Below are 25515 nucleotides of genomic sequence, written 5' to 3'. Positions count from 1 at the left end.
CTGGAGTATGCCTGGAGTATGCCTGGAGTATGCCTGGAGTATACCTGGAGTATACCTGGAGTATGCCTGGAGTATGCCTGGAGTATACCTGGAGTATGCCTGGAGTATGCCTGGAGTATACCTGGAGTATGCCTGGAGTATGCCTGGAGTATACCTGGAGTATACCTGGAGTATGCCTGGAGTATACCTGGAGTATACCTGGAGTATGCCTGGAGTATGCCTGGAGTATACCTGGAGTATGCCTGGAGTATGCCTGGAGTATACCTGGAGTATACCTGGAGTATACCTGGAGTATACCTGGAGTATGCCTGGAGTATACCTGGAGTATGCCTGGAGTATGCCTGGAGTATACCTGGAGTATACCTGGAGTATGCCTGGAGTATGCCTGGAGTATACCTGGAGTATACCTGGAGTATGCCTGGAGTATGCCTGGAGTATACCTGGAGTATGCCTGGAGTATGCCTGGAGTATACCTGGAGTATACCTGGAGTATGCCTGGAGTATACCTGGAGTATACCTGGAGTATACCTGGAGTATACCTGGAGTATACCTGGAGTATGCCTGGAGTATGCCTGGAGGGTGTTCCGGGGGTTAACGCCCCCGTGGTTAGAAATTTTTGGCTGCATTACGTCATTTAAAACTGCCATCCTTTCACTTCGTTTCGTTTCACTTCATTTCGTTTCACTTCGTTTCATTTCACTTCGTTTCGTTTCACTTTCTTTTGTTTCACTTCGTTTCGTTCATTTTCTTTCGTTTCACTTCCTTTCGTTTCACTTCGTTTCGTTTCACTTTCTTTCGTTTCACTTTCTTTCGTTTCACTTCGTTTCGTTTCACTTTCTTTCGTTTTATTTCGTTTCGTTTCACTTTCTTTCGTTTCACTTTCTTTCGTTTCACTTTCTTTCGTTTCACTTCCTTTCGATTCACTTCCTTTCGTTTCACTTCCTTTCGTTTCACTTCCTTTCGTTTCACTTCCTTTCGTTTCACTTTCTTTTGTTTCACTTTCTTTCGTTTCACTTCCTTTCGTTTCCCTTTCGTTTCTCTTCCTTCCGTTTCACTTTCGTTTCACTTCCTTTCGTTTCCCTTCCTTCCGTTTCACTTCCTTCCGTTTCAAGCAACGAGAAGCACAACTTCATCGAGCCAGCATTCATCCTAAGCCTAAACAGTGAAAGCAGCACTTCAATAGGAATGAAAGCAGCAGTGAAGGAAATGTGAAAACTGGGTTGTCGGATCCCTAGACTTTCACACTCCTGATGTTTTTTGTAAGCAAAATCCACGGGAACAACAGCACCAAAAATATTTTTGTGTTACTTTCGTTATTTTGTACTATATTACTTGTTAGCATTTACGTGTATTGATTGGGGACGCGTATTAACGAGGGAACTGTCGTTGAACGTTGAAGAGAGAGGCTAGTGGCTAGTGGAGATGATTCTTATAGCATTAACACGGTGGTCACGTACCTCCCTGCGTGCCTAGGTTACAATACCTCGGGTGTGGTGTGTCACACTTAGATTATTTGTGCTGTGAAATATGTGATTAAGTGGGGGCGTCACTCTTGCCACTGTGTAAGTGGGGGCGTCACTCTTGCCACTGTGTAAGTGGGGGCGTCACTCTTGCCACTGTGTAGGTGGGGCGTCACTCTTGCCACTGTGTAGGTGGGGCGTCACTCTTGCCACTGTGAAGGTGGGGCGTCGCTCTTGCCACTGTGTAGGTGGGGGCGTCACTCTTGCCACTGTGTAGGTGGGGCGTCACTCTTGCCACTGTGTAGGTGGGGCGTCACTCTTGCCACTGTGTAGGTGGGGGTCACTCTTGCCACTGTGTAGGTGGGGGTCACTCTTACCACTGTGTAGGTGGGGGCCACTTTTGCCACTGTGTAGGTGGGGCGTCACTCTTGCCACTGTGTAGGTGGGGGCGTCACTCTTGCCACTGTGTAGGTGGGGCGTCACTCTTGCCACTGTGTAGGTGGGGCGTCACTCTTGCCACTGTGTAGGTGGGGCGTCACTCTTGCCATTGTGTAGGTGGGGCGTCACTCTTGCCACTGTGTAGGTGGGGCGTCACTCTTGCCACTGTGTAGGTGGGGGTCACTCTTACCACTGTGTAGGTGGGGGCCACTTTTGCCACTGTGTAGGTGGGGCGTCACTCTTGCCACTGTGTAGGTGGGGGCGTCACTCTTGCCACTGTGTAGGTGGGACGTCACTCTTGCTACTGTGTAGGTGGGGCGTCACTCTTGCCACTGTGTAGGTGGGGCGTCACTCTTGCCATTGTGTAGGTGGGGCGTCACTCTTGCCACTGTGTAGGCGGGGCGTCACTCTTGCCACTGTGTAGGTGGGGGTCACTCTTGCCACTGTGTAGGTGGAGCGTCACTCTTGCCACTGTGTAGGTGGAGCGTCACTCTTGCCACTGTGTAGGTGGGGCTTCACTCTTGCCACTGTGTAGGTGGGAAATCACTCTTGCCACTGTGTAGGTGAGGCTTCACTCTTGCCACTGTGTAGGTGGGGAGTCACTCTTGCCACTGTGTAGGTGGGGCTTCACTCTTGCCACTGTGTAGGTGGGGAGTCACTCTTGCCACTGTGTAGGTGGGGGCGTCACTCTTGCCACTGTGTAGGTGGGGCTTCACTCTTGCCACTGTGTAGGTGGGGCGTCACTCTTGCCACTGTGTAGGTGGGGGCGTCACTCTTGCCACTGTGTAGGTGGGGCGTCACTCTTGCCACTGTGTAGGTGGGGCGTCACTCTTGCCACTGTGTAGGTGGGGCGTCACTCTTGCCATTGTGTAGGTGGGGCGTCACTCTTGCCACTGTGTAGGTGGGGCGTCACTCTTGCCACTGTGTAGGTGGGGGTCACTCTTACCACTGTGTAGGTGGGGGCCACTTTTGCCACTGTGTAGGTGGGGCGTCACTCTTGCCACTGTGTAGGTGGGGGCGTCACTCTTGCCACTGTGTAGGTGGGGCGTCACTCTTGCTACTGTGTAGGTGGGGCGTCACTCTTGCCACTGTGTAGGTGGGGCGTCACTCTTGCCATTGTGTAGGTGGGGCGTCACTCTTGCCACTGTGTAGGCGGGGCGTCACTCTTGCCACTGTGTAGGTGGGGGTCACTCTTGCCACTGTGTAGGTGGAGCGTCACTCTTGCCACTGTGTAGGTGGGGCTTCACTCTTGCCACTGTGTAGGTGGGAAATCACTCTTGCCACTGTGTAGGTGAGGCTTCACTCTTGCCACTGTGTAGGTGGGGAGTCACTCTTGCCACTGTGTAGGTGGGGCTTCACTCTTGCCACTGTGTAGGTGGGGAGTCACTCTTGCCACTGTGTAGGTGGGGGCGTCACTCTTGCCACTGTGTAGGTGGGGCTTCACTCTTGCCACTGTGTAGGTGGGGCGTCACTCTTGCCACTGTGTAGGTGGGGGCGTCACTCTTGCCACTGTGTAGGTGGGGCGTCACTCTTGCCACTGTGTAGGTGGGGCGTCACTCTTGCCACTGTGTAGGTGGGGCGTCACTCTTGCCATTGTGTAGGTGGGGCGTCACTCTTGCCACTGTGTAGGTGGGGCGTCACTCTTGCCACTGTGTAGGTGGGGGTCACTCTTACCACTGTGTAGGTGGGGGCCACTTTTGCCACTGTGTAGGTGGGGCGTCACTCTTGCCACTGTGTAGGTGGGGGCGTCACTCTTGCCACTGTGTAGGTGGGGCGTCACTCTTGCTACTGTGTAGGTGGGGCGTCACTCTTGCCACTGTGTAGGTGGGGCGTCACTCTTGCCATTGTGTAGGTGGGGCGTCACTCTTGCCACTGTGTAGGTGGGGCGTCACTCTTGCCACTGTGTAGGTGGGGGTCACTCTTGCCACTGTGTAGGTGGAGCGTCACTCTTGCCACTGTGTAGGTGGAGCGTCACTCTTGCCACTGTGTAGGTGGGGCTTCACTCTTGCCACTGTGTAGGTGGGAAATCACTCTTGCCACTGTGTAGGTGAGGCTTCACTCTTGCCACTGTGTAGGTGGGGAGTCACTCTTGCCACTGTGTAGGTGGGGCTTCACTCTTGCCACTGTGTAGGTGGGGAGTCACTCTTGCCACTGTGTAGGTGGGGCGTCACTCTTGCCACTGTGTAGGTGGGGCGTCACTCTTGCCACTGTGTAGGTGGGGCGTCACTCTTGCTACTGTGTAGGTGGGACGTCACCCTTGCCACTGTGTAGGTGGGGGTGTCACTCTTGCCACTGTGTAGGTGGGCCGTCACTCTTGCCACTGTGTAGGTGGGACGTCACCCTTGCCACTGTGTAGGTGGGGCGTCACTCTTGCCACTGTGTAGGTGGGTGAATAACTCTTACTCAAGACTGGGGGACTGAGCACCTTCTATCAAGACCGAGGGACTGAACACTTTCTACCAAGATACCCAGGTGTTACACAGAAGTTTTATTTAACAATTAGGTATGCTGTACATTTGTACGATGTTATGAGACACTTCTACAGAGGCTTCTGAAAACGCAGCCACGATAAAACTTGTCACAACATTTACGTTCTTCCCATTTGATTCCAATACTTTGACGTAGATTCCAACACTGTAACATGGATTCAAGCACTGTAACAGATTCCACAGCTGTAACATAGATTCCAATACTGTAACATAGATTCCAACACTGTAACAAAGATCCCAACACTGCAACACGGATTCAAACACTGTAACATGGATAACATTGCATAAAAAATGGTTTTATAAATTAATATTGACATATATACAACCCAGAGTGTAATTTTGACTCTGGAACCCCCGGAACTCCGTCCAGGTATACTTGGAGTATACCTGGAGGGAGTTCCGGGGGTCAGCGCCCCCCCGAGGCCCGGTCTATGACCAGGCCTTCACATGTTAAAATTAGAAAGAATGTCAGAATAAGTGTCACGTATTTCACGGAGCAGCCTACGTCTGTGAGGACAAAATACTGATTTAATCCGTCAAAATGATCACCTGGAAATCTGTTTAAGGGGATTTCTATGGTGAAAAAATAGGTAGTTCCCGTCTCCTTAGGTGTGACACTCCGACACCTGAACTTTTAAAGTGTCTTAAGAAAATTTTTTTGGGTCGAAAGCTAAAAAAAATGAACTTCAAGGCAGAAATATATAATCTTGGATTATTATTATTATTATAATCAAGGGGAAGCGCTAAACCCTGAGGATTATACAGCGCCTGGGGGGGTTATGTGGAAGGCATTCAGGCTTAATTCGGGGAACTGGAGCACAGATCAAATTCCCTAAAATATAATCTTGGAAGATTTTAATTTAAGCCAAAGTGACGAGTTAGCTATATTTTTTTACACAGATCTATTTTACAGTCCTGAAATGCCCCGGGATGATAGTGACTTTCTTTGTACTTAATTAGTCAAGATTGTAAATACACATTGTAACCTTGCAAATAAATAAAATCTTTATTGTTTATCTTTTCGTCTAAGAGCTGTTATCCTTCCTCAGCCCTATCTGAGGTATACTACCACCCCCCAGGATGCCACCCACATCAGTCGGCTAACACCCAGGTACCTACTTGCTGCTAGGTGAACAGGGACAGCAGGTGTAAGGATACAGACCCAATGTTTCCACCCGTACCGGGGATAGAACCACGGGCACTCAGTGTGTGAGCTGAGTGCGCTACCAACCGAACTACGGGATGTTTTAACTAGCGATGAAGATTCCTATGACTTCCCAAAGGTATTCCAAGAGTACTTTATAAAGCAATATATGGCTGAGGTTAGTGGAGAGAGTAGCACTCAGCTTAGCCTGAGTCCGGCGTAAAGGAACCCTGGTAAATAATTTATATATCGCGGAGGACCTTAGAAAGATATTAACAGATCTATGTAACATTTCTTGCAAATTGTGCTAAAATCTACACATTTTTTAAAGGATTTATGTTGACGTAAGGAACCCCGAAGTAGTTAAGACCGGGTTAACCGGGTCTTGGATTATTTCATTTTAGCTTAACACACAATAACAATGATGCTGCAAATGTCTTATCAACGTAATAGTAATTGACGAGCTGGTAGATATCTTAGCCAGTTTTCTGTCAAACATTGTTGGCAGGCAACATTGCTGACCGCTAAAACGTAACTTGGAGGCTTTTCTTCAACTTGCTTGGTGTTGGTCTTGTTGAGGATACGTGTCGCACGTTTCCTGCAGTCATGTATGAAGTGTAGGGGAAAGTGTAGTGAACTAAAAGAACTGGTGATGTATGTGCATTCTTCTTCTAGGAACTGCGGACTGGAAATTATGTAGGTTCTCAGAAAGAGGCCAATAACTACCTCTCTTTTAGTTCTGGTGTCATGGTGAGAGAAGAAATGTAGAAGATCGTTCTTGTAGTTAGGTTTCCGGTAGACTTTAAAAGAAAGTCTGTTTTCACCAGTGAGTAGGAGAACATCGAGAAAAGGTAATTGGTTGTCTTTCTCTTCCTCTAGCGTAAATTTGATAGTAGGTTCCAGAGTGTTGATGGTGTTGAGGATGCCACGTACGTCTAGATTTTTGGGTACAATGACCAAAATATCATCAACGTACCACATCCATGTAACTGAACTAGGGATGTTACTGAGGATCCGTCTGGATTCTAGGTCCTCCATATATAAATTGGCAAGTACTGCACCAGTTCTTTTAGTTCACTACACTTTCCCGTACACTTCATACATGACTGCAGGAAACGTGCGACACGTATCCTCAACAAGACCAACACCAATCAAGTTGAAGAAAAGCCTCCAAGTTACGTTTTACCGGTCAGCAATGTTGCCTGCCACTAACGTTTCAAAAAAGTTTGACAGAAAACTGGCTAAAATATCTACCAGTTCATCAACTACTATTAGGAACCCGATACAAAAACCCAAGCATGATTCTGGCGCACGTGCAGGAATTTACACTTTACCATGTGGGGGGTGGGACAAAGTATATGTGGGGGAAACAGCCAGATCTCTGGACATTAGGATCACCGAACACAAAAATGCTTGCAGAAATGATGACCATAAAAACGCGTGTGTTCAACATAAGGGAAGATGTAAAGTAAAAGGACACAAGTGCAACTAATGTGACATTTTACGGTAACGGCTTGATAAAGCTCCTGGAGAGCGAAACGTTGCCACAATAAAATGTCACATAAGGAAAGATGATGAACACCTCACGAAATTCAGTAAGGCTAAACTAGTGATTAATGAAGACGACTTAAGACGGAGAAAATGCATAGAAGCTGCCATAACTGCTGTCAGTAACACTATAAAGCAAAAGTCCGGTAGTTACAGTATCTCAAAATTGCTAATCAACAGGATATTACCCATTCTGGAAACTGCTGTTACATGATGTCAACAGGTCCCTCTGTAGCCATCCGTCTCACCTCCTTAGTTCCACTACTACTACTACTACTACTACTACTACTACTACTACTACTACTACTACTACTACTACTACTACTACTACTACTGCTACTACTACTACTACTACTACTACTACTACTACCACCACCTCTACCCACGCTACACTTCACCTGACTCCAGCCACTATATATACGCATTGTCTTAGTTATCTCTGTATTAGGACTGAAGAAGTCACTCGTGGCGAAACGTTTCCTTTAATAAAAGTCCTGAACTGTACATAAATGTCTTTTTCCACACCTTGTCGGTATCACCATACCATTTCCTAATCATGTGTGTGTTATTGTGTAAGACTGTGTGCAGAGTGACCAACCCTTACCTCATCTTAATATAAATCAAGAAACAATGACCTCTATGGGAACCATACAAAGAAGGGGCAAAAATCTACGGGAAACGATATGAGAATTTCGCGCTGGGGAGGAAACGTGCGAGTGCATACTCAACACCATATTAATACCAGTCAACCTTGATTTTCCCCAGACAATTCTCTGGAATACATTGCGATTTAGTTTTAATACCCCCTTCCCTCCAAAAAAAAAAAAAAAATAAATAATGGCCATTCTCTGCCCTGCGAGATACTCATTCTTCAGTGTATATATATACATTGAGATATACCCATTCCTCAGTGTATATATATATATATATATATATATATATATATATATATATATATATATATATATATATATATATATATATATATATATATATATATATATATATATATATGAAAACCTAAGAATAAGAGAAAGGAACACTGTATTAGGCCTCCTGGCCCGTGCTAGGTAGGTCCAAGTCACACCCACTCACGTACTTGTCTAACCAATTTTGAAAGCCACACAATGTTATTAAGTACAATGACGGTATTCTGGAGTTTCTTCCACTCATCCACATCACTATTACCACACCACTGCTTTTCTGTATCCTTCCTAAATCTAATTTTTTCTAATTTGAACCCATTACTGAGAGTCCTGTCTTGTTAAATATTTTTAGCACGATGCATAGACAATAAGATATGTATCTCTCGATGTATATACAGTGAAGCACTTATATCTCAATGTATATACACTGAGATGCGTATCTGTCGATGTGTATACAAGAGAGGTACGTATCTCTCAGCACGTACGTTAGAGAACAAATAAAGACTAGTATTGTCTTTGTAATATGAACAATGAGTGTTCTTGTTGTTGCCGCAGTAGTCCTCTTGTGGTAAACTTTTACCCTAAATATTATTATTAATATTATTATTTAGCTTCTTTGGGGAGGAGGACTTTGCCAGCATCAAGTCCATGTTGGAGTACATAATTTTCCTTATGGACTTACTCAGTGAGTGAGAGGCGAGACTCATCAACAGTGAGTCACTGTTGTGAAAGCCAGTCACTCACTGATGCTGAGTTTCAGCCTTATACACTGCATGTATATCATGGTGAGTGCTTGGTGATAGTGAACATGTGAGATATCACCACCTTCATCACCATCACTACTACCACCATCACTACTACCACCATTACTACAACCATCACCACAACCACCATCACTACTACCAACACTACTACCACCACTACTACCACCATCACCACTACCACCACTACTGCCACCATCACCACTACTACTACTACTACTACCACCACTACTACTACTACTACCACCACTACTACCACCATCACTACTACCAAAACTACTACCACCATCACCACTACCACCATCACTACTACCACCACTACTACCACCATCACCACTACCACTACCATCACCACTACCACCACCATCACTACCACCACTACTACCACCATCACCACTACCAACACTACCACCACCATCACCACTACCACCACTACTACCACCATCACTACTACCACCATCACCACTACCAACACTACCACCACCATCACCACTACCACCACTACTACCACCATCACCACTACTACCACCATCACCACTACTACCACCATCACCACTCCACCACCACTACTACCACCATCACCACTACTACCACCATCACCACTACTACCACCATCACTACTACCACCATTACTACAACCATCACCACTACCACCATCACTACTACCAACACTACTACCACCACTACTACCACCATCACCACTACCACCACTACTGCCACCATCACCACTACTACTACCACCACCACTACTACCACCATCACTACTACCAAAACTACTACCACCATCACCACTACCACCATCACTACTACCACCACTACTACCACCATCACCACTACCACCACCATCACCACTACCACCACCATCACTACCACCACTACTACCACCATCACCACTACCAACACTACCACCACCATCACCACTACCACCACTACTACCACCATCACTACTACCACCATCACCACTACCAACACTACCACCACCATCACCACTACCACCACTACTACCACCATCACTACTACCACCATCACCACTACCAACACTACCACCACCATCACCACTACCACCACTACTACCACCATCACCACTACTACCACCATCACCACTACTACCACCATCACCACTACTACCACCATCACCACTCCACCACCACTACTACCACCATCACCACTCCACCACCACGACTACCACCATCACCACTACATCACCACTACTACCACCATCACCACTCCACCACCACTACCACTACTACCACCACTGTTACCACCACCACAACCACCACCACACTACCACCACCACCGCGACCACCGCCGCCACCACCACCACCACCACAAGTACCACCACAACTACCACGACCACCGCCATCACAACAACCACCACCACTACCGCCACCACGGCCACCGCCTCCACGACCACCGCCACCACCACCACAACCACCACCATAACCACCACGACTACCACCACCGCCACCACAGCCACAACTACCGCCACCACACCCACCACCACAACTACCCCCACTACTACCGCCACCACAACCACCACAACAACCTCCACCACCGCCACCACAACCACCACCACAACTACCACCACAACTACTACCACCGCCACCACAACCATCACAACAACCACCACCACCGCCACCACAACAACCACCACCACAACACCCACCACCACCGCCACAACCACCACAACTACCACCACCACCGCCGCCACCACCGCCACCACCACAACCACCACCACCGCAACTACCACCACCACCGCCGCCACCACCACCACCGCCACCACCACAACTACCACCACCACCACCGCCGTGTTTCAGAGGCGTGAACAAACGCACGTAATTTTGCCCTCCCTGAGAACGCTCCTTCACATCTCATCTCGCCTATTTTTTTTATTCCCCTGCTAATTGAATTTGTTTTTGGAGTTGGGCGTGAGTGAGGGGGGTTCATGCGTGGGCGTGAGAGGGCGTGAGGAGAGAGGGATGGTGAAGTGGTGTCATGGTGAGGGTGGATAGAGTCTGCGGTCTCTGGACCAAGAATTTCAATCCACCACACAAAGTTGTCTCTATCAGCGGGAGAATTTTTCCCCACCTGTCACTCCTTTCCTCCCGGCGACTCACCTCATACCAACCTACCCCTCCCCACAATTCCTCCCATTTTGCTCCCCATCTCCCCAAAAGTGCCCCCACTACCCACCATTATGCACGAGAGGTACAATAAATAATTCACGGATTGGTTAAAATGTTTATAATCAGGTAAATATTATAACAGAATAAGTTAGTCAAGGTTGATTATTGCAGTGCGAGTGACAGCACTGGTGGGTGGTGGCGCATGCGCATTAACCTCCCGCCATCCCCGTTTTTGGAACAGGTTGGTGGGGAGAAATATGTTGAAATTATCTTTTAGTGCCTTTATCGAATTTATTCGACGTGATATTTGAATCAAGTTCATGCTACAAGACACGCACCGTAAGTTGGCTCACTCGTTTGTGGATAAATGTGGGTGTTTGAGCGACAAAATGTGTAGAAGTGTGTGTGGTCGTTAAGGCAGCTTTTACAGAGAACAACAAACAAGAGAGAAGATGCAGCTAGCGTGATTGCCTCACCAACATTTTATTCTCCCACAATTCTTGCCTTTTTTTTACCCCGCTCCCTGACACCTGCACTTGCCGTTTTGACACTGCAGCCTCGGCTCTTTTGTGCCGGAGCCAAATTATGGCTGTTCGGCGCCGAATTGGGCCAAAACTCTTGGAAATTGACGTATTTGTAGGGATTTGGCTGGTTTCTGCTCAGCTGTTGTTTCTCTGGCTACAATGTTCTCTACTCAGCACCAACTTACACATAAATACTTCACAGTTATTTCTACTTTGCCAAAGACTTACCCGTGTATTACACCACAGATAATAACTCCCAATAATACCAAAATAATATCTAGGAATATTAGGGGTTATCGTAGGTTAAGTCATCATATATGTAACTTTTATTCGTATAATAATTATATATATTTAATCAGTTCGAAACACGATTCTCTTTTAATGTAATTTATTGACTTCTTTTAAGTAAATAATTAAGAAGATAAGTCACTCATAATTACTACTGTATATGCCCTTTGTATTTTTTTAAATTCAAATAAAATTTTATTTACCCATATTTCTGTATCAGTATTTTCCTTCTTAAAAGAATAATAGAATAATTAACCATCATACTATCTATTATATATATATATATATATATATATATATATATATATATATATATATATATATATATATATATATATATATATATATATATATATATATATATATATATATATATATATATGTTTATGTATGTTATATATATTTGCTATATATATATATATATATATATATATATATATATATATATATATATATATATATATATATATATATATATATATATATATATATATATATATATATATATATATATATATATATATATATATATATATATATATATATATATATATATATATATATGTATACCTGGAGTTTACCTGGAGAGAGTTCCGGGGGTCAACGCCCCCGCGGCCCAGTCTGTGACCAGGCCTCCTGGTGGATCAGAGCCTGATCAACCAGGCTGTTACTGCTGGCTGCACGCAAACCAACGTACGAGCCACAGCCCGGCTGATCAGGAACTGACTTTAGGTGCTTGTCCAGTGCCAGCTTGAAGACTGCCAGGGGTCTGTTGGTAATCCCCCTTATGTATGCTGAGAGGCAGTTGAACAGTCTCGGGCCCCTGACACTTATTGTATGGTCTCTTAACGTGCTAGTGACACCCCTGCTTTTCATTGAGGGGATGTTGCATCGTCTGCCAAGTCTTTTGCTTTCGTAGTGAGTGATTTTCGTGTGCAAGTTCGGTACTAGTCCCTCTAGGATTTTCCAGGTGTATATAATCATGTATCTCTCCCGCCTGCGTTCCAGGGAATACAGGTTCAGGAACCTCAAGCGCTCCCAGTAATTGAGGTGTTTTATCTCCGTTATGCGCGCTGTGAAGGTTCTCTGTACATTTTCTAGGTCAGCAATTTCACCTGCCTTGAAAGGGGCTGTTAGTGTGCAGCAATATTCCAGCCTAGATAGAACAAGTGACCTGAAGAGTGTCATCATGGGCTTGGCCTCCCTAGTTTTGAAGGTTCTCATTATCCATATATATATATATATATATATATATATATATATATATATATATATATATATATATATATATATATATATATATATATATATATATATATATATATATATATATATATATATATATAAATTATATATGTATATGTATATAATTATATATGTATATATATATGTATATAATATATATATAATATATACAATATATACTTACTAGTAAAGGTAAGAGTAATGCAGTGAAGGTGTAAGTGATGCTATGTCACTTTAAAGTTACGTAGTGAGATTGTTGTATAGTGAAACAAACTTAAGTTGTCAAACTATGATATGAAACTAAATTGTTTTGAGAAGGTGAATTTTGTTGTTAAAGTGAGCTTAGTAGTAAAGTTGTAAGTTATGTTGCAGAGGTGAAGTTGTGTTTAGAAATAAATGATCAATTATGAAGTGTAATTTTGTGTATCAGTACTAAGTTATAATGTAGCCAAGTTGTGTACTGAAACTAGGTTATGTTGTGAAACTTGTAAGGTATGTAGTGAAACTGTACATATAAAGTACATGTATGTGTTATACTGTTTTGGATGCCGGTGAAACATGCCTCACTGCCTGAGGAGCAGATCATTCTGTTTAGGTCATTCAGTATTTAGTTAAGACAATTTTATTTAACATCAGTTTAAAGAGGGAAAATATAATATAAGATATATCAGAAAGTGAATTGGAATGTACTGGATGGTGCTAAAAAAAATCTTTTAAAAGAACAAACTTGTAACATGTGCTGGAGGTGAGCTATCTCACAAACTTGTAAAACGCAATGTTAGTGTGATAACGAAATACAGAGAATGTAGGAAAAAGAAAAAAAATGCTGCTTGGGAAATGATATTCGAGATACAATACCAGATATATAGTTCTTGAGTATTTACACTCTTAGAGATTCATATTTAGTTTCTTGAGATGGAAGTGAATTTGATTTCCAGAAAGTCATTTAGAATGGACTCAATTGAGGTAACCAAAGCTCTGTAGCAGTAATGAAACTATTGCTGTATAATGTCATGAAAAAGCAAACAGTATGACCAGAGATTTAAATATCACCATTGGTTTTGAAAGAATGTGCAGAACTAAATTATTCACTACAGGATAAATATTTTTGGGGATTTCATAAGAAGGTAAATTGATAAACTTTGCAATGATGTTCAACAGGCTATTTAGCTTGTTAGGTTCAGCTGTTGACTACATGTGGGTCATTTTAGCTACATTTCACATGTAGGTCATTTTAGCTACATTTCACATGTATAGTAACATTGAGAATGCTTTAATCCTTATAGTAAATTACAGGAAACACTTAACAGTGTGAGTGCACGTGCACACATATACAGATTGGGGCCAGGAGCTATGACTCGACCCCTGCAACCACAACTTGATGAGTACAGACATTGAAAGATAAATGCCTGTGTATATACCAAGTTTAAAAAGGTTACAAGGAAGACCTTTTAAATATAGGCCTATGTCACTGATGAGCATTGTTAAAAAAATAATTAAAAAAAATATTTGGAGAGCAAAAACCTGCTTTTAATTAGCAAAATTCTATCATAGTTGCTAAGCTCTTATGCTTGTCCCAGAAATGAAGGGCCATATTGCATTTGTTTAGAATTTAATAAAACAGCTGATAGTGTCCTGTGAAAGTCTATTTTGGAAACCACAAAGCATAGGAATGTCATGTCACTGAACACTTTTTTCAGATTAGGGCTCATTTCGTTTCAGAGGTCATATATCTTTAAATATTGCTATAATTTTATTACTGACATTCATAAAACGTGCTCCTCAGAAGATGAGAGATTTAGAAATCCAGCTAAATTTCAGCAATAGGCTAATGTATATTTTTATAAAATCCAAAAGAAAATAAACAAGGTAAAAAAAATGCAAATTTTAGTAATTTCACATAAGAAAACATTGTCAAATTCTCAAATTTGTATACTGCAAATGCATGGAATACAGAATTTACTGCTAAGTGAACATGAACAAGCTAGAGTAAGAAGACTTGCCCATTCTTTTCTTGCCTGGGAGCAGAACTCAAGCCCTTTAGATAGTAAATTGATCACTCTTCCACTGAGCTTAAACTGTCTAGTATATACTGTAAATGACTTCTAGAAGAAATAAATGAAACTGATAAACTTATTCATGAATGTAGCACAAATTTTATGCAAAATAAGCAATAAAAGTGACTAAAACCAGGTTTTAATGAATGTTCTTAAGCAACTGGAGTAACAAATGATAAAATTTAACACATGTTTTCACCTAGTCAAATGCAGTCTCAAAGTTAATAATAGAGGTGTGGCTAAGTATTGGTATCAGTTGTTGTAATAAAGTTGGTAGAATTACCGACAATATGTAAAGTAAAAGGACACAAGTGCAACTAATGTGACATTTATTGTGGCAACGTTTCGCTCTCCAGGAGCTTTATCAAGCCTTGATAAAGCTCCTGGAGAGCGAAACATTGCCACAATAAATGTCACATTAGTTGCACTTGTGTCCTTTTACTTTACGTATCAGTTGTTATTAGCTAATTTTGATGACATACAGTAGGAATCAGCTTAATTTTGGGTATTGGCTAATGCCGATTGTATTAGTGGCAGAAATTTGGTAGTGTCGTTTTTGTTATTTTGCTTTTTTATTTTGTCTTAAAAAAAGTAAAGGATTCATAAAAAACATTCTCATTGTTATTTTAATAGGCTTTAACTATAATATTTCCATAATTGGCATAGTTATGGAAATACTGCACAATAGGGCATTGTAATTGTGTGGATATGAAAATACAGTAAATTGACCTAAGTAATTCATGGGGATCAAATATAATCTAAATGTAACAAAATTTTACCATTATACTGTACAGTACCTCAGATACAAATTTTATTTTCTAAATGGAGGCCTGGTCACAGACCGGGCCGCGGGGGCGTTGACCCCCGGAACTCTCTCCAGGTAAACTTCAGTTAATGGTTACAAAATTAGGTGATGTTATGCAGAGCATTTCAGGCAGACTAGAGCGAGAATCTAAAGCTAGATTATCTGAATTGTAAGTCTAATATAATTAAACTGAAGATTACTACCTAAAATATAATGATTATTTTAAGTAACAAAACTCTAAATTATATATTAAAAGAGCATGATTAATCTAAAGAGAGTGATACAAAATTGTAGTGTCAGTTATACTTATGGATTAATATAGTTATTGAAGGATAGAAATATGGTGTGAGTGCATATAAATGCTGACTGGAATCTGGAAAAACAGGTACATTAGATATGTTTTACACTGATACACATAAATTTATATCGAATTCATTTTTTTTTTTTTTGTTTTTTTTTTAATTATTTTTGAAGCAGTTGACAGCTAAGAACTTCTGGAATATTCTGGCAGTATTCTATGTTTTTAAAAAATTTGTTCGTATGGCATTTCTACACAGGTTGAGTTGAACCCACGGCATATCAAACTTGTTTCTTGTATGTCTGACGATTTCTGTTGCAGCTCCTTTTTTTGAGCATTAAGTTAATTAGGCATCCTCAAAGGGACACCGTTATGTGGATACCTGAATGTTTTTTGTTTCTCCAAGATTTATATGTATAATTTGAGAACACCTCAACCAATAGGCTTCAAATTTTCACTGCTGGTGGTCCAACTAGGGGAAGGTTTGTGCAGCTATCAGCTTATGCATGTGTCTTCTGATTAATTTTGTATTGAACATTATTCCTGATTTTGGTTCCTTAATTTTGTATTGAACATTATTCCTGATTTTGGTTCCTGTGTGATAGCTTGAAAAAGCCCCTTTTGATCCTCTAAACTTTCAACACTGGTGTGTCCTACTTATGAAAAGGCTGGTATTGTTATTTGAGTATGGAGGTACCAGTTTGCCAGTTTTCTTTTTTAAAATGGTAGTCTGGTATTTTACACAACCCACACATAGGAGACAAACTTACTTACAAAGTTTTGGGCTGACTTGGACCATTAACTAGCCACACACAAGCACGAAAGGAAGAGAGCAAGTGTATATAAACAAGAGGGGTGGCAGGGCCAGGGCCAGTAGTGGCACCAGAGGAGAAAGTAGTAGTAGTGGGAGAGGTTGTCATAAGTTTGTCTTCTGTGTACAGGTTATTAGGTAGTCACAATATTGTATCTGTATATTTTCTATGGTATTTTTCTGTGAAATAACTTCAGTATGGCCCTCTGAATGGTTTTGGTCATTAATGGCTGATGCATCTTGTGTGAAGGATAATACCTTTTGTGCTTAGGCTGTATAGGTGAAAATTTAGCAGTTTACTAACATAGAGAGAAGGATGCAGGTAACTGAGAAAAATTCATAAAATATTTACCTTCTACCTCAGTTTATGTAGGCATTGCCAGAAACATGTTAGCTGCAGTGTTTTCTTATTGTCAGATTTTTACATTTTTCTTTCTTTTCAATGGAAATAATTGCTCTGACTGTTGGGTTATCCTAGGTTAGGTCTGAATAATTTTTAAATGTTACATGCATAAAACATCCATGTGCCCTCAGAACCATTGTTCAGAATTATATTACAGTACTGTCTAAAATATTTATAGATTTCCTGAATATGGTCAACTTAATCTCAATGTGCAAAGGCAAGGGAGGGACATATAGAAGTGGAGAAAAGTCTGATAAGGCATTTATTAGCTGTTACAAATAGGTACTGCATTGAAGGTTCACACATAGATAAACCAGGGACACCAGAAGTGCTCCAGGTGCTGTGTGGTCCCCCTATGGGTTTAATGCTTCTTCATGAATGTGATAAAACTAGGAAGTGCTCCATCTGGTTAGGAATACCACCTACAAGAATGTCAGATGTGAAGATGGGCTTTGAGTCTTCATTGGCTATTGTGGTTTACTTACCCAATTGACTTGTAATTAAAAGTCCCATGTATTTTCATATTTTATTAGGTATACTCAGAAAAGGGATACATACCTGTAGTGGTTGTCAGGTTTTTTTTTTCTTCCAAACATTGTGTGATATCTAGAGAACATCTCTTCTGATAGGCTTGAAGCTTTCACTGCTGGTGTAAGTTACTTAGAGGAAAATTCAGGTTGTTATTGGGTGCTGTTGGTGCCAATATATCAGTTTAACAAATTTGCAAATATTGTAGCTTAAAGGTTCCCATGCATTGAAACTGTCACTTCTGATTGGTTTCAGGCATTTAAAACTTTTGTACTGTATATTCATTAAAGGAATGTTCATTTTGTGATAATGTTGGTAGAGTTACCGACAACATGTTAGGTAAAAGGTCACATGTGCAGTAATGACATTTTATTGTGGTATTAGATGTACATTTGTCCTTTTACCTAACAAAGTTCATATTGGTATTGAACTGTGTAGGTGTCAGTTTACCAGCTTTACTTAAGAACCTAGGTACTTATTTTTCAGTGCAGTCTCTTGATCATACCTCTTGTGAATGGCTTCAAAATATCAACATTGATTTAATAAGTGGAAATCATTTGTCTCTTTGTGGTAAAAGGAGAATACTTCTTATAATTGGCTTAGTTTTGGGTTGTATAAATGTGAATTTGCCAATTTTATTGAACATTTGTTTCAGTGTGCCAATTTGCTAATGTCTTGATATCAGTATCCAACATTTAGCACTGGCATTAAACAAAATTGGAGGGGAAGGGGGGTATCATACTTACCATTGTGGAGTATGAAGGTGTTTGTGTATCAGTTTTCTTTAGCCGTTAGGAAGGTAGAAATTTTTTATCAGATACTCAGCATCAGTTTTAGAAAAATTGAACTTAATCAAGCGCTGAAATATAATTTTTTTAAAATGTGATATTGGAGAACATGTTGCACAGGAGAACAACCGCACTGAGTCTCCTAAAGATCAGTCTCCTGGTATCTGATATGCCAGTGATACTAACATCCTCCAAAAATAATCGTCTCGCATTTCACCATGGTATGTAGCAGGGGAAAACTCTATGGACATAACCAACCTAGTTACAGCGACCATCCAGAGAAGTACAGTCCTACCGTCCTGTCAGGCGAGTGTGAAAATTTTTTGCACTGGTAGTATTGATGATCCTTTCCTTGTCTCGTGAAGATGATAGGTAAATATTTTTACTCACATTCAGTGTACACATGGCCTTTACTGTCGTGTATGTTCAGTAGTTCTTAATCCTGTAATATTTCCTCACCAAGGAGTCCTGGTCTGATACCGGGCAGTAGGGAAAAATAGTTACTGTACCAAAACCACAAAAAAAAAAAAAAAACCAGTTTCTCGTTAGCTAAGCATGTAACCGGAAAAACTCTATGGATATAGTCAGCCCAGTTTCGTCTGATGTCGAGTGATTTTGTTTGACTAGGTTGAGTTCCATTTTGTAAATCTGTTAAGGATGTTGATGTGCAGCCTGTCTCTCTTGGAGGTGTTAATCTACAGCTCTTGGGCCTTTAAGTGTTGATGTGAAGGTGCTAAACTTCTTGAGTGGGTCGAGGTGAAGATTTCCAGCCCCTGTAACTCATGGGAAACCAGTTTGAGGGAATTAAACAGCGGCTCTTCTTGGAGGTTTTAAGGTACAGCTACTGGAGTAGTATTTTATCTTAATATCTTAGGATTACCCTGTAAAACATTGGTGATATAATTGTTTGTTCAATGTAGCAGTAGTTCTATGTAGCTCATTAGTCCAGGAAACTAATATCCTCGCTCATCTCCTTGTATGAGTCGAGATGCACGGGCTAGGTTCATGGGACACGGGACACCCCTCTCATCACCCACCCAGCATCTGAAACAGTGAAGACGAGCCTGGTGGAGACTGAAGCACTGTCCTTCCAGAGTTGAAGTATGATCACCACACAGCATCAGGTGTGTCACTGTCCACCCAGATAAGGACAGTTGTAGTGTGACCACACAGTACCAAGTGTCACTGTCCTCCCACACGAGGACAGTTGTAGTGTGACCATCACACAGCACCAGGTATCACTGTCCTCTCACACGAGGACGGTTGTAGTGTGACCACAGCACCAGGTGTCACTGTCCTACGAGAACAGTTGTAGTGTGACCATCACTCAGCACCAGGTATCACTGTCCTCCCACACGAGGACAGTTGTAGTGTGACCACACCACTAGGTGTCACTGTCCTCCCACACGAGGATAATTGAAGTGTGACCACCACACAACACCAGTTGTTACTGTCCTCCCAGACAAGGACAGTTGTAGTGTGACCACACAGCACCAGATGTCACTGTCTTCCCACACGAGGACAGTTGTAGTGTGACCACAGAGCACCAGGTGTCACTATCCTCTCAGACGAGGACATTTGTTGTGTGACCACACAGCACCAGGTGTCACTGTCCTCTCAGACGAGGACAGTTGTAGTGTGACCACACAGCACTAGGCGTCACTGTCCTCCCACACGAGGACAGTTGGTGTGACCACACAACACCAGGTGTTACTGTTCTCCCAGACAAGTACGGTTGTAGTGTGACCACACAGCACCAGGTGTCACTGTCCTCCGAGACGAGGACAGTTGTAGTGTGACCACCACACAGCACCAGGTGTCAATCCTCCCATACGAGAACAATTGTAGTGTGACCACCACATAGCACCAGGTGTCACTGTCTTCCCAGACGAGGACAGTTGTAGTGTGACCACACAGCACCAGGTGTCTTACCTAATTACTACGTGCACTGTACTTGAATACTGTGTGTTGTTGTACACGTGCACTGATCATGTCACGTGCAATGATCATATGACAGCTATGACTCGACCCCTGCAACCACATATAGGTGAGTACATGTACTGACGTTACACGTGCTGTTACATATGCACTGTTACACGTGCTGTTACATATGCACTGTTACACGTGCACTGATTGTAACCCACGTGCTCATGTTAAACATGTTAACTGATCATGTTACACGTGCACTGATTGTAACCCACATGCACGTGTTACACACGTGCACTGATCATGTTATACGTGCGCTGTTATGTGTATTGAAGTTGTGTGTGCATTTATGTGACATGTGCACTGATGTTACACGTGCACAGATTATGGTACACACGCTCGCTGATTGTTACCCACTACCCGGAGGGATTTCCGGGGGTCACCGCCCCCGCGGCTCAGTCCTTGACCAGGGCCATGTACATTGATCGTGTTACCCACGTGCACAGATGTTACACAATTACACATGTACTGATGTTAAGTGCACTGTTACATGTGTACAGATGTTACTCGTGCGCCTATCACATTTGATATACGTGCATTGATCACGTTACATTCACGTGCTTTGATCACGTTACATTCACGTGCATTGATCGTGTTACACTCACAAGCATTGATCACGTTACATATACGCTCATTGATCATTGTACATTCACGTGCACTGATACGTTGCATTCACATGCACTTATCACGTTACACTCAAATGATTTGATCACATTAAACTCACGTGCTTTGATAACGTTGTATTTACGTGCACTGATCACGTATTCATGAGTGTTGGAAGCTCCGTTCAGGGCAAGCGAGATATATCAGAGGTGGAACAAACAAGAAAGATTTACGGCCCGCATGCAGCCAATAAAGTATTTAGAGTACTGGGAACACCTCGGAGTACTGGGAACACCTCAGTACTGGGAACACCTCGGAGTACTGGGAACCCCTCAGAGTACTGGGAACACCTCGGAGTACTGGGAGCACCTCAGAGTACTGGGAACACCTCAGTACTGGGAACTCCTCAGTACTGGGAACACCTCGGAGTACTGGGAACACCTCAGTACTGGGAACACCTCGGAGTACTGGGAACCCCTCGGAGTACTGGGAACCCCTCGGAGTACTGGGAACACCTCGGAGTACTGGGAACACCTCGGAGTACTGGGAACACCTCAGTACTGGGAACACCTCGGAGTACTGGGAACACCTCAGTACTGGGAACACCTCGGAGTACTGGGAACACCTCAGAATACTGGGAACACCTCGGAGTACTGGGAACACCTCAGAGTACTGGGAAGACCTCAGAGTACTGGGAACACCTCAGTACTGGGAACACCTCAGTACTGGGAACACCTCAGTACTGGGAACACCTCGGAGTACAGGGAACACCTCAGAATACTGGGAACCCCTCAGAGTACTGGGAACACCTCAGTACTGGGAACACCTCAGTACTGGGAACACCTCGGAGTACTGGGAATACCTCAGAATACTGGGAACCCCTCAGAGTACTGGGAACACCTCGGAGTACTGGGAACACCTCAGTACTGGGAACACCTCAGTACTGGGAACACCTCAGTACTGGGAACACCTCGGAGTACTGGGAACACCTCAGAATACTGGGAACCCCTCAGAGTACTGGGAACACCTCGGAGTACTGGGAACCCCTCAGAGTACTGGGAACACCTCAGAGTACTGGGAGCACCTCAGAGTACTGGGAACACCTCAATACTGGGAACCCCCTCAGAGTACTGGGAACACCTCAGAGTACTGGGAACACCTCAGAGTACTGGGAACACCTCAGAGTACTGGGAACACCTCATAGTACTGGGAACACCTCGGAGCACTGGGGACACCTCAGAGTACTGGGAACACCTCAGAGTACTGGGAACACCTCAGAATACTGGGAACATCTCGGAGTACTGGGAACACCTCAGAATACTGGGAACACCTCGGAGTACTGGGGACACCTCAGAGTACTGGGAGCACCTCAGGGTACTGGGAGCACCTCAGAGTACTGGGAACACCTCAAAATACTGGGAACACCTCAGAGTACTTGGAACACCTCGGAGTACTGGGAACACCTCAGAGTACTGGGAACACCTCAGTACTGGGAACACCTCGGAGTACTGGGAACCCCTCAGAATACTGGGAACCCCTCAGAGTACTGGGAACCCCTCGGAGTACTGGGAACACCTCGGAGTACTGGGAACCCCTCAGAGTACTGGGAACCCCTCAGAGTACTGGGAACACCTCAGAGTACTGGGAACACCTCAGAGTACTGGGAACACCTCAGAATACTGGGAACATCTCGGAGTACTGGGAACACCTCAGAGTACTGGGAACACCTCGGAGTACTGGGGACACCTCGGAGTACTGGGAACACCTTGGAGTACTGGGGACACCTCGGAGTACTGGGAATACCTCAGGGTACTGGGAACACCTCAATACTGGGAACACCTCAGAGTACTTGGAACACCTCGGAGTACTGGGAACACCTCAGAGTACTGGGAACACCTCAGTACTGGGAACACCTCGGAGTACTGGGAACCCCTCAGAATACTGGGAACCCCTCGGAGTACTGGGAACACCTCGGAGTACTGGGAACCCCTCAGAGTACTGGGAACCCCTCAGAGTACTGGGAACACCTCAGAGTACTGGGAACACCTCGGAGCACTGGGGACACCTCAGAGTACTGGGAACACCTCAGAATACTGGGAACATCTCGGAGTACTGGGAACACCTCAGAGTACTGGGAACACCTCGGAGTACTGGGGACACCTCGGAGTACTGGGAATACCTCAGAGTACTGGGAACACCTCAATACTGGGAACACCTCAGAGTACTGGGGACACCTCGGAGTACTGGGGACACCTCGGAGTACTGGGGACACCTCAGTACTGGGAACACCTCAGAGTACTGGGAACACCTCAGGGTACTGGGAACACCTCAGAGTACTGGGAACACCTCGGAGTACTGGGAGCACCTCAGAGTACTGGGAACACCTCGGAGTACTGGGGACACCTCGGAGTACTGGGGACACCTCGGAGTACTGGGAACACCTCAGAGTCCTAAGCGGAGTCGAGGAGAGGTACGTGGTTGATACTATAGGTACTGGGCCCGAGCCTACACACTGCCATAGTAACATACTGGAGTGAGAGATAAAGAAGAAAGTGTACAATAAACCCAGTAAGAAACATGGCCGCCTTATGGGTGCTCGTGGCTTGGTTGGTGGCGTCCTACACTCACACACCGAGGGGTCCAGGATCAATCCATGGCACGGGTGGAACGTTGAGCATATATCCTAACACCTGGTGCCACGGCTACATACACGTGCACTGATCACATTACATACGTTCACTGATCATGTCTCATACGTGCGCTGATCACGTTATATGTGCGTACTTAGTTACATGCGTAATCTGTTCATGTTACACACGTGATCACGTTACATACACGTGCACTGATCACGTTACACGCACGTGCATTAATCACGTTACATAATGCACATTGATCATGTTACGTACTCTGATCATGTTACATACGTGCACTGATTACATGTACGTTCACTGATCACGCCACATAAACGTGCACTGATCGCGTCGCATAGTGTATTGATAACGTCACATTCACTAATCACGTCACATAAACGTGCATTGATCGTCACATACTCCATACAATGATCATCACATACGTGATCCCACATGTGCAATGACACATCACATTCGTGCACTTATCACGTCACAAACGTGTATCGATCACATTACACGTGCACTGATCAAGTTATACACGTGCAGTAATGTCACACGTGCTCTAATCACGTTAAATACGTGTATTTATCACGTTATATACGTGCACTGATCAAGTTATACACGTGCACTAATTACGTTGCACATGCACAGATCACGCCATATACGTACACTGATATTACACGTGCACTGATCACACGTGTATTGATCACGTTACATGTACGAGCACTTGAATGATTCACCGGTACGTGTCCCGGCCCGGGTCTTTTCCGGATGGTGACCTGGCGCCCTATACGTGCACTGATCACGTTACATTCATTGATCATTGATCACGTTACATGCTCTAATGACGTTTCCTGCTCTGATCACGTTATGTACATGCTCTTATCACGTTACATACGTGCTCTGATCACGTTACGTGCACTGATTACATATACATTAATTGATCACGTTCCATACGTGCACTGATCACTTTACATATATAAGAAATGATGACATTACGTTCACCTGTACCGATCACGCTACGTGCGCTAATCACGTTACATGAACGTGCACTGATCACGTTTATACATATAGTGATCACATTACAAGTGTATTGAGCACGTCAGATGTACATTGAACACGTCAAACGTGCACTGATCACGCTACACGTGTACTGATCACTACACGTGCATTGATCATGTTTCACGTGCATTGATCATATCACATACATGCACTGATCAAGTTACGTCTACTTATCACGTCACATAGTGCAATGATCACGTCACATGTTCATTGATCGTCACATACATTCATTGATCACGTCACATGCACATTCATTGGTCACATCACATATACATTCATTGATCACATCACACGTTTATTGATCACATCACATACACCTGCACTGACCACGTCACATATACGTGTACTGACCACGTCACATATACGTGTACTGACCACGTCACATATACGTGTACTGACCACGTCACATACACCTGCACCGCCCATGTCACATGCACGGCACACGTCACATACACGTGTACTGACCACGTCATATACAAGTGCACTGATCATCTTACCATAGCAAAGGAATTTGCATCAGCACAGTCCTGGCTGATGCCATTTAATACTGACCGTGATTATGTTTGTTTTCACTACCAGTTGGCTGTTTCTGACT

General features: G+C 43.6%; 1 protein-coding gene across 5 annotated transcripts in view; it reads left to right on the top strand.

Annotated features, from left to right (window-relative positions):
- Positions 1–11084: 11084 nt before the first annotated feature.
- The window catches only part of LOC128694285 (uro-adherence factor A), an 83714-nt gene continuing 69283 nt past the window's right edge, over positions 11085–25515 (top strand). For all 5 annotated transcript variants that reach the window (XM_053784352.2, XM_053784355.2, XM_053784356.2 and 2 more), the window contains exon 1: positions 11085–11231. The gene's annotated coding sequence lies outside the window, so the exon portion shown is untranslated. The remainder of the gene's footprint in view (positions 11232–25515) is intronic.

This window comes from Cherax quadricarinatus, chromosome 43, assembly GCF_038502225.1.
Source record: "Cherax quadricarinatus isolate ZL_2023a chromosome 43, ASM3850222v1, whole genome shotgun sequence".
NCBI classification, from domain to species: domain Eukaryota; kingdom Metazoa; phylum Arthropoda; class Malacostraca; order Decapoda; family Parastacidae; genus Cherax; species Cherax quadricarinatus.
This window is presented reverse-complemented; position numbering and strand designations above follow the sequence as displayed.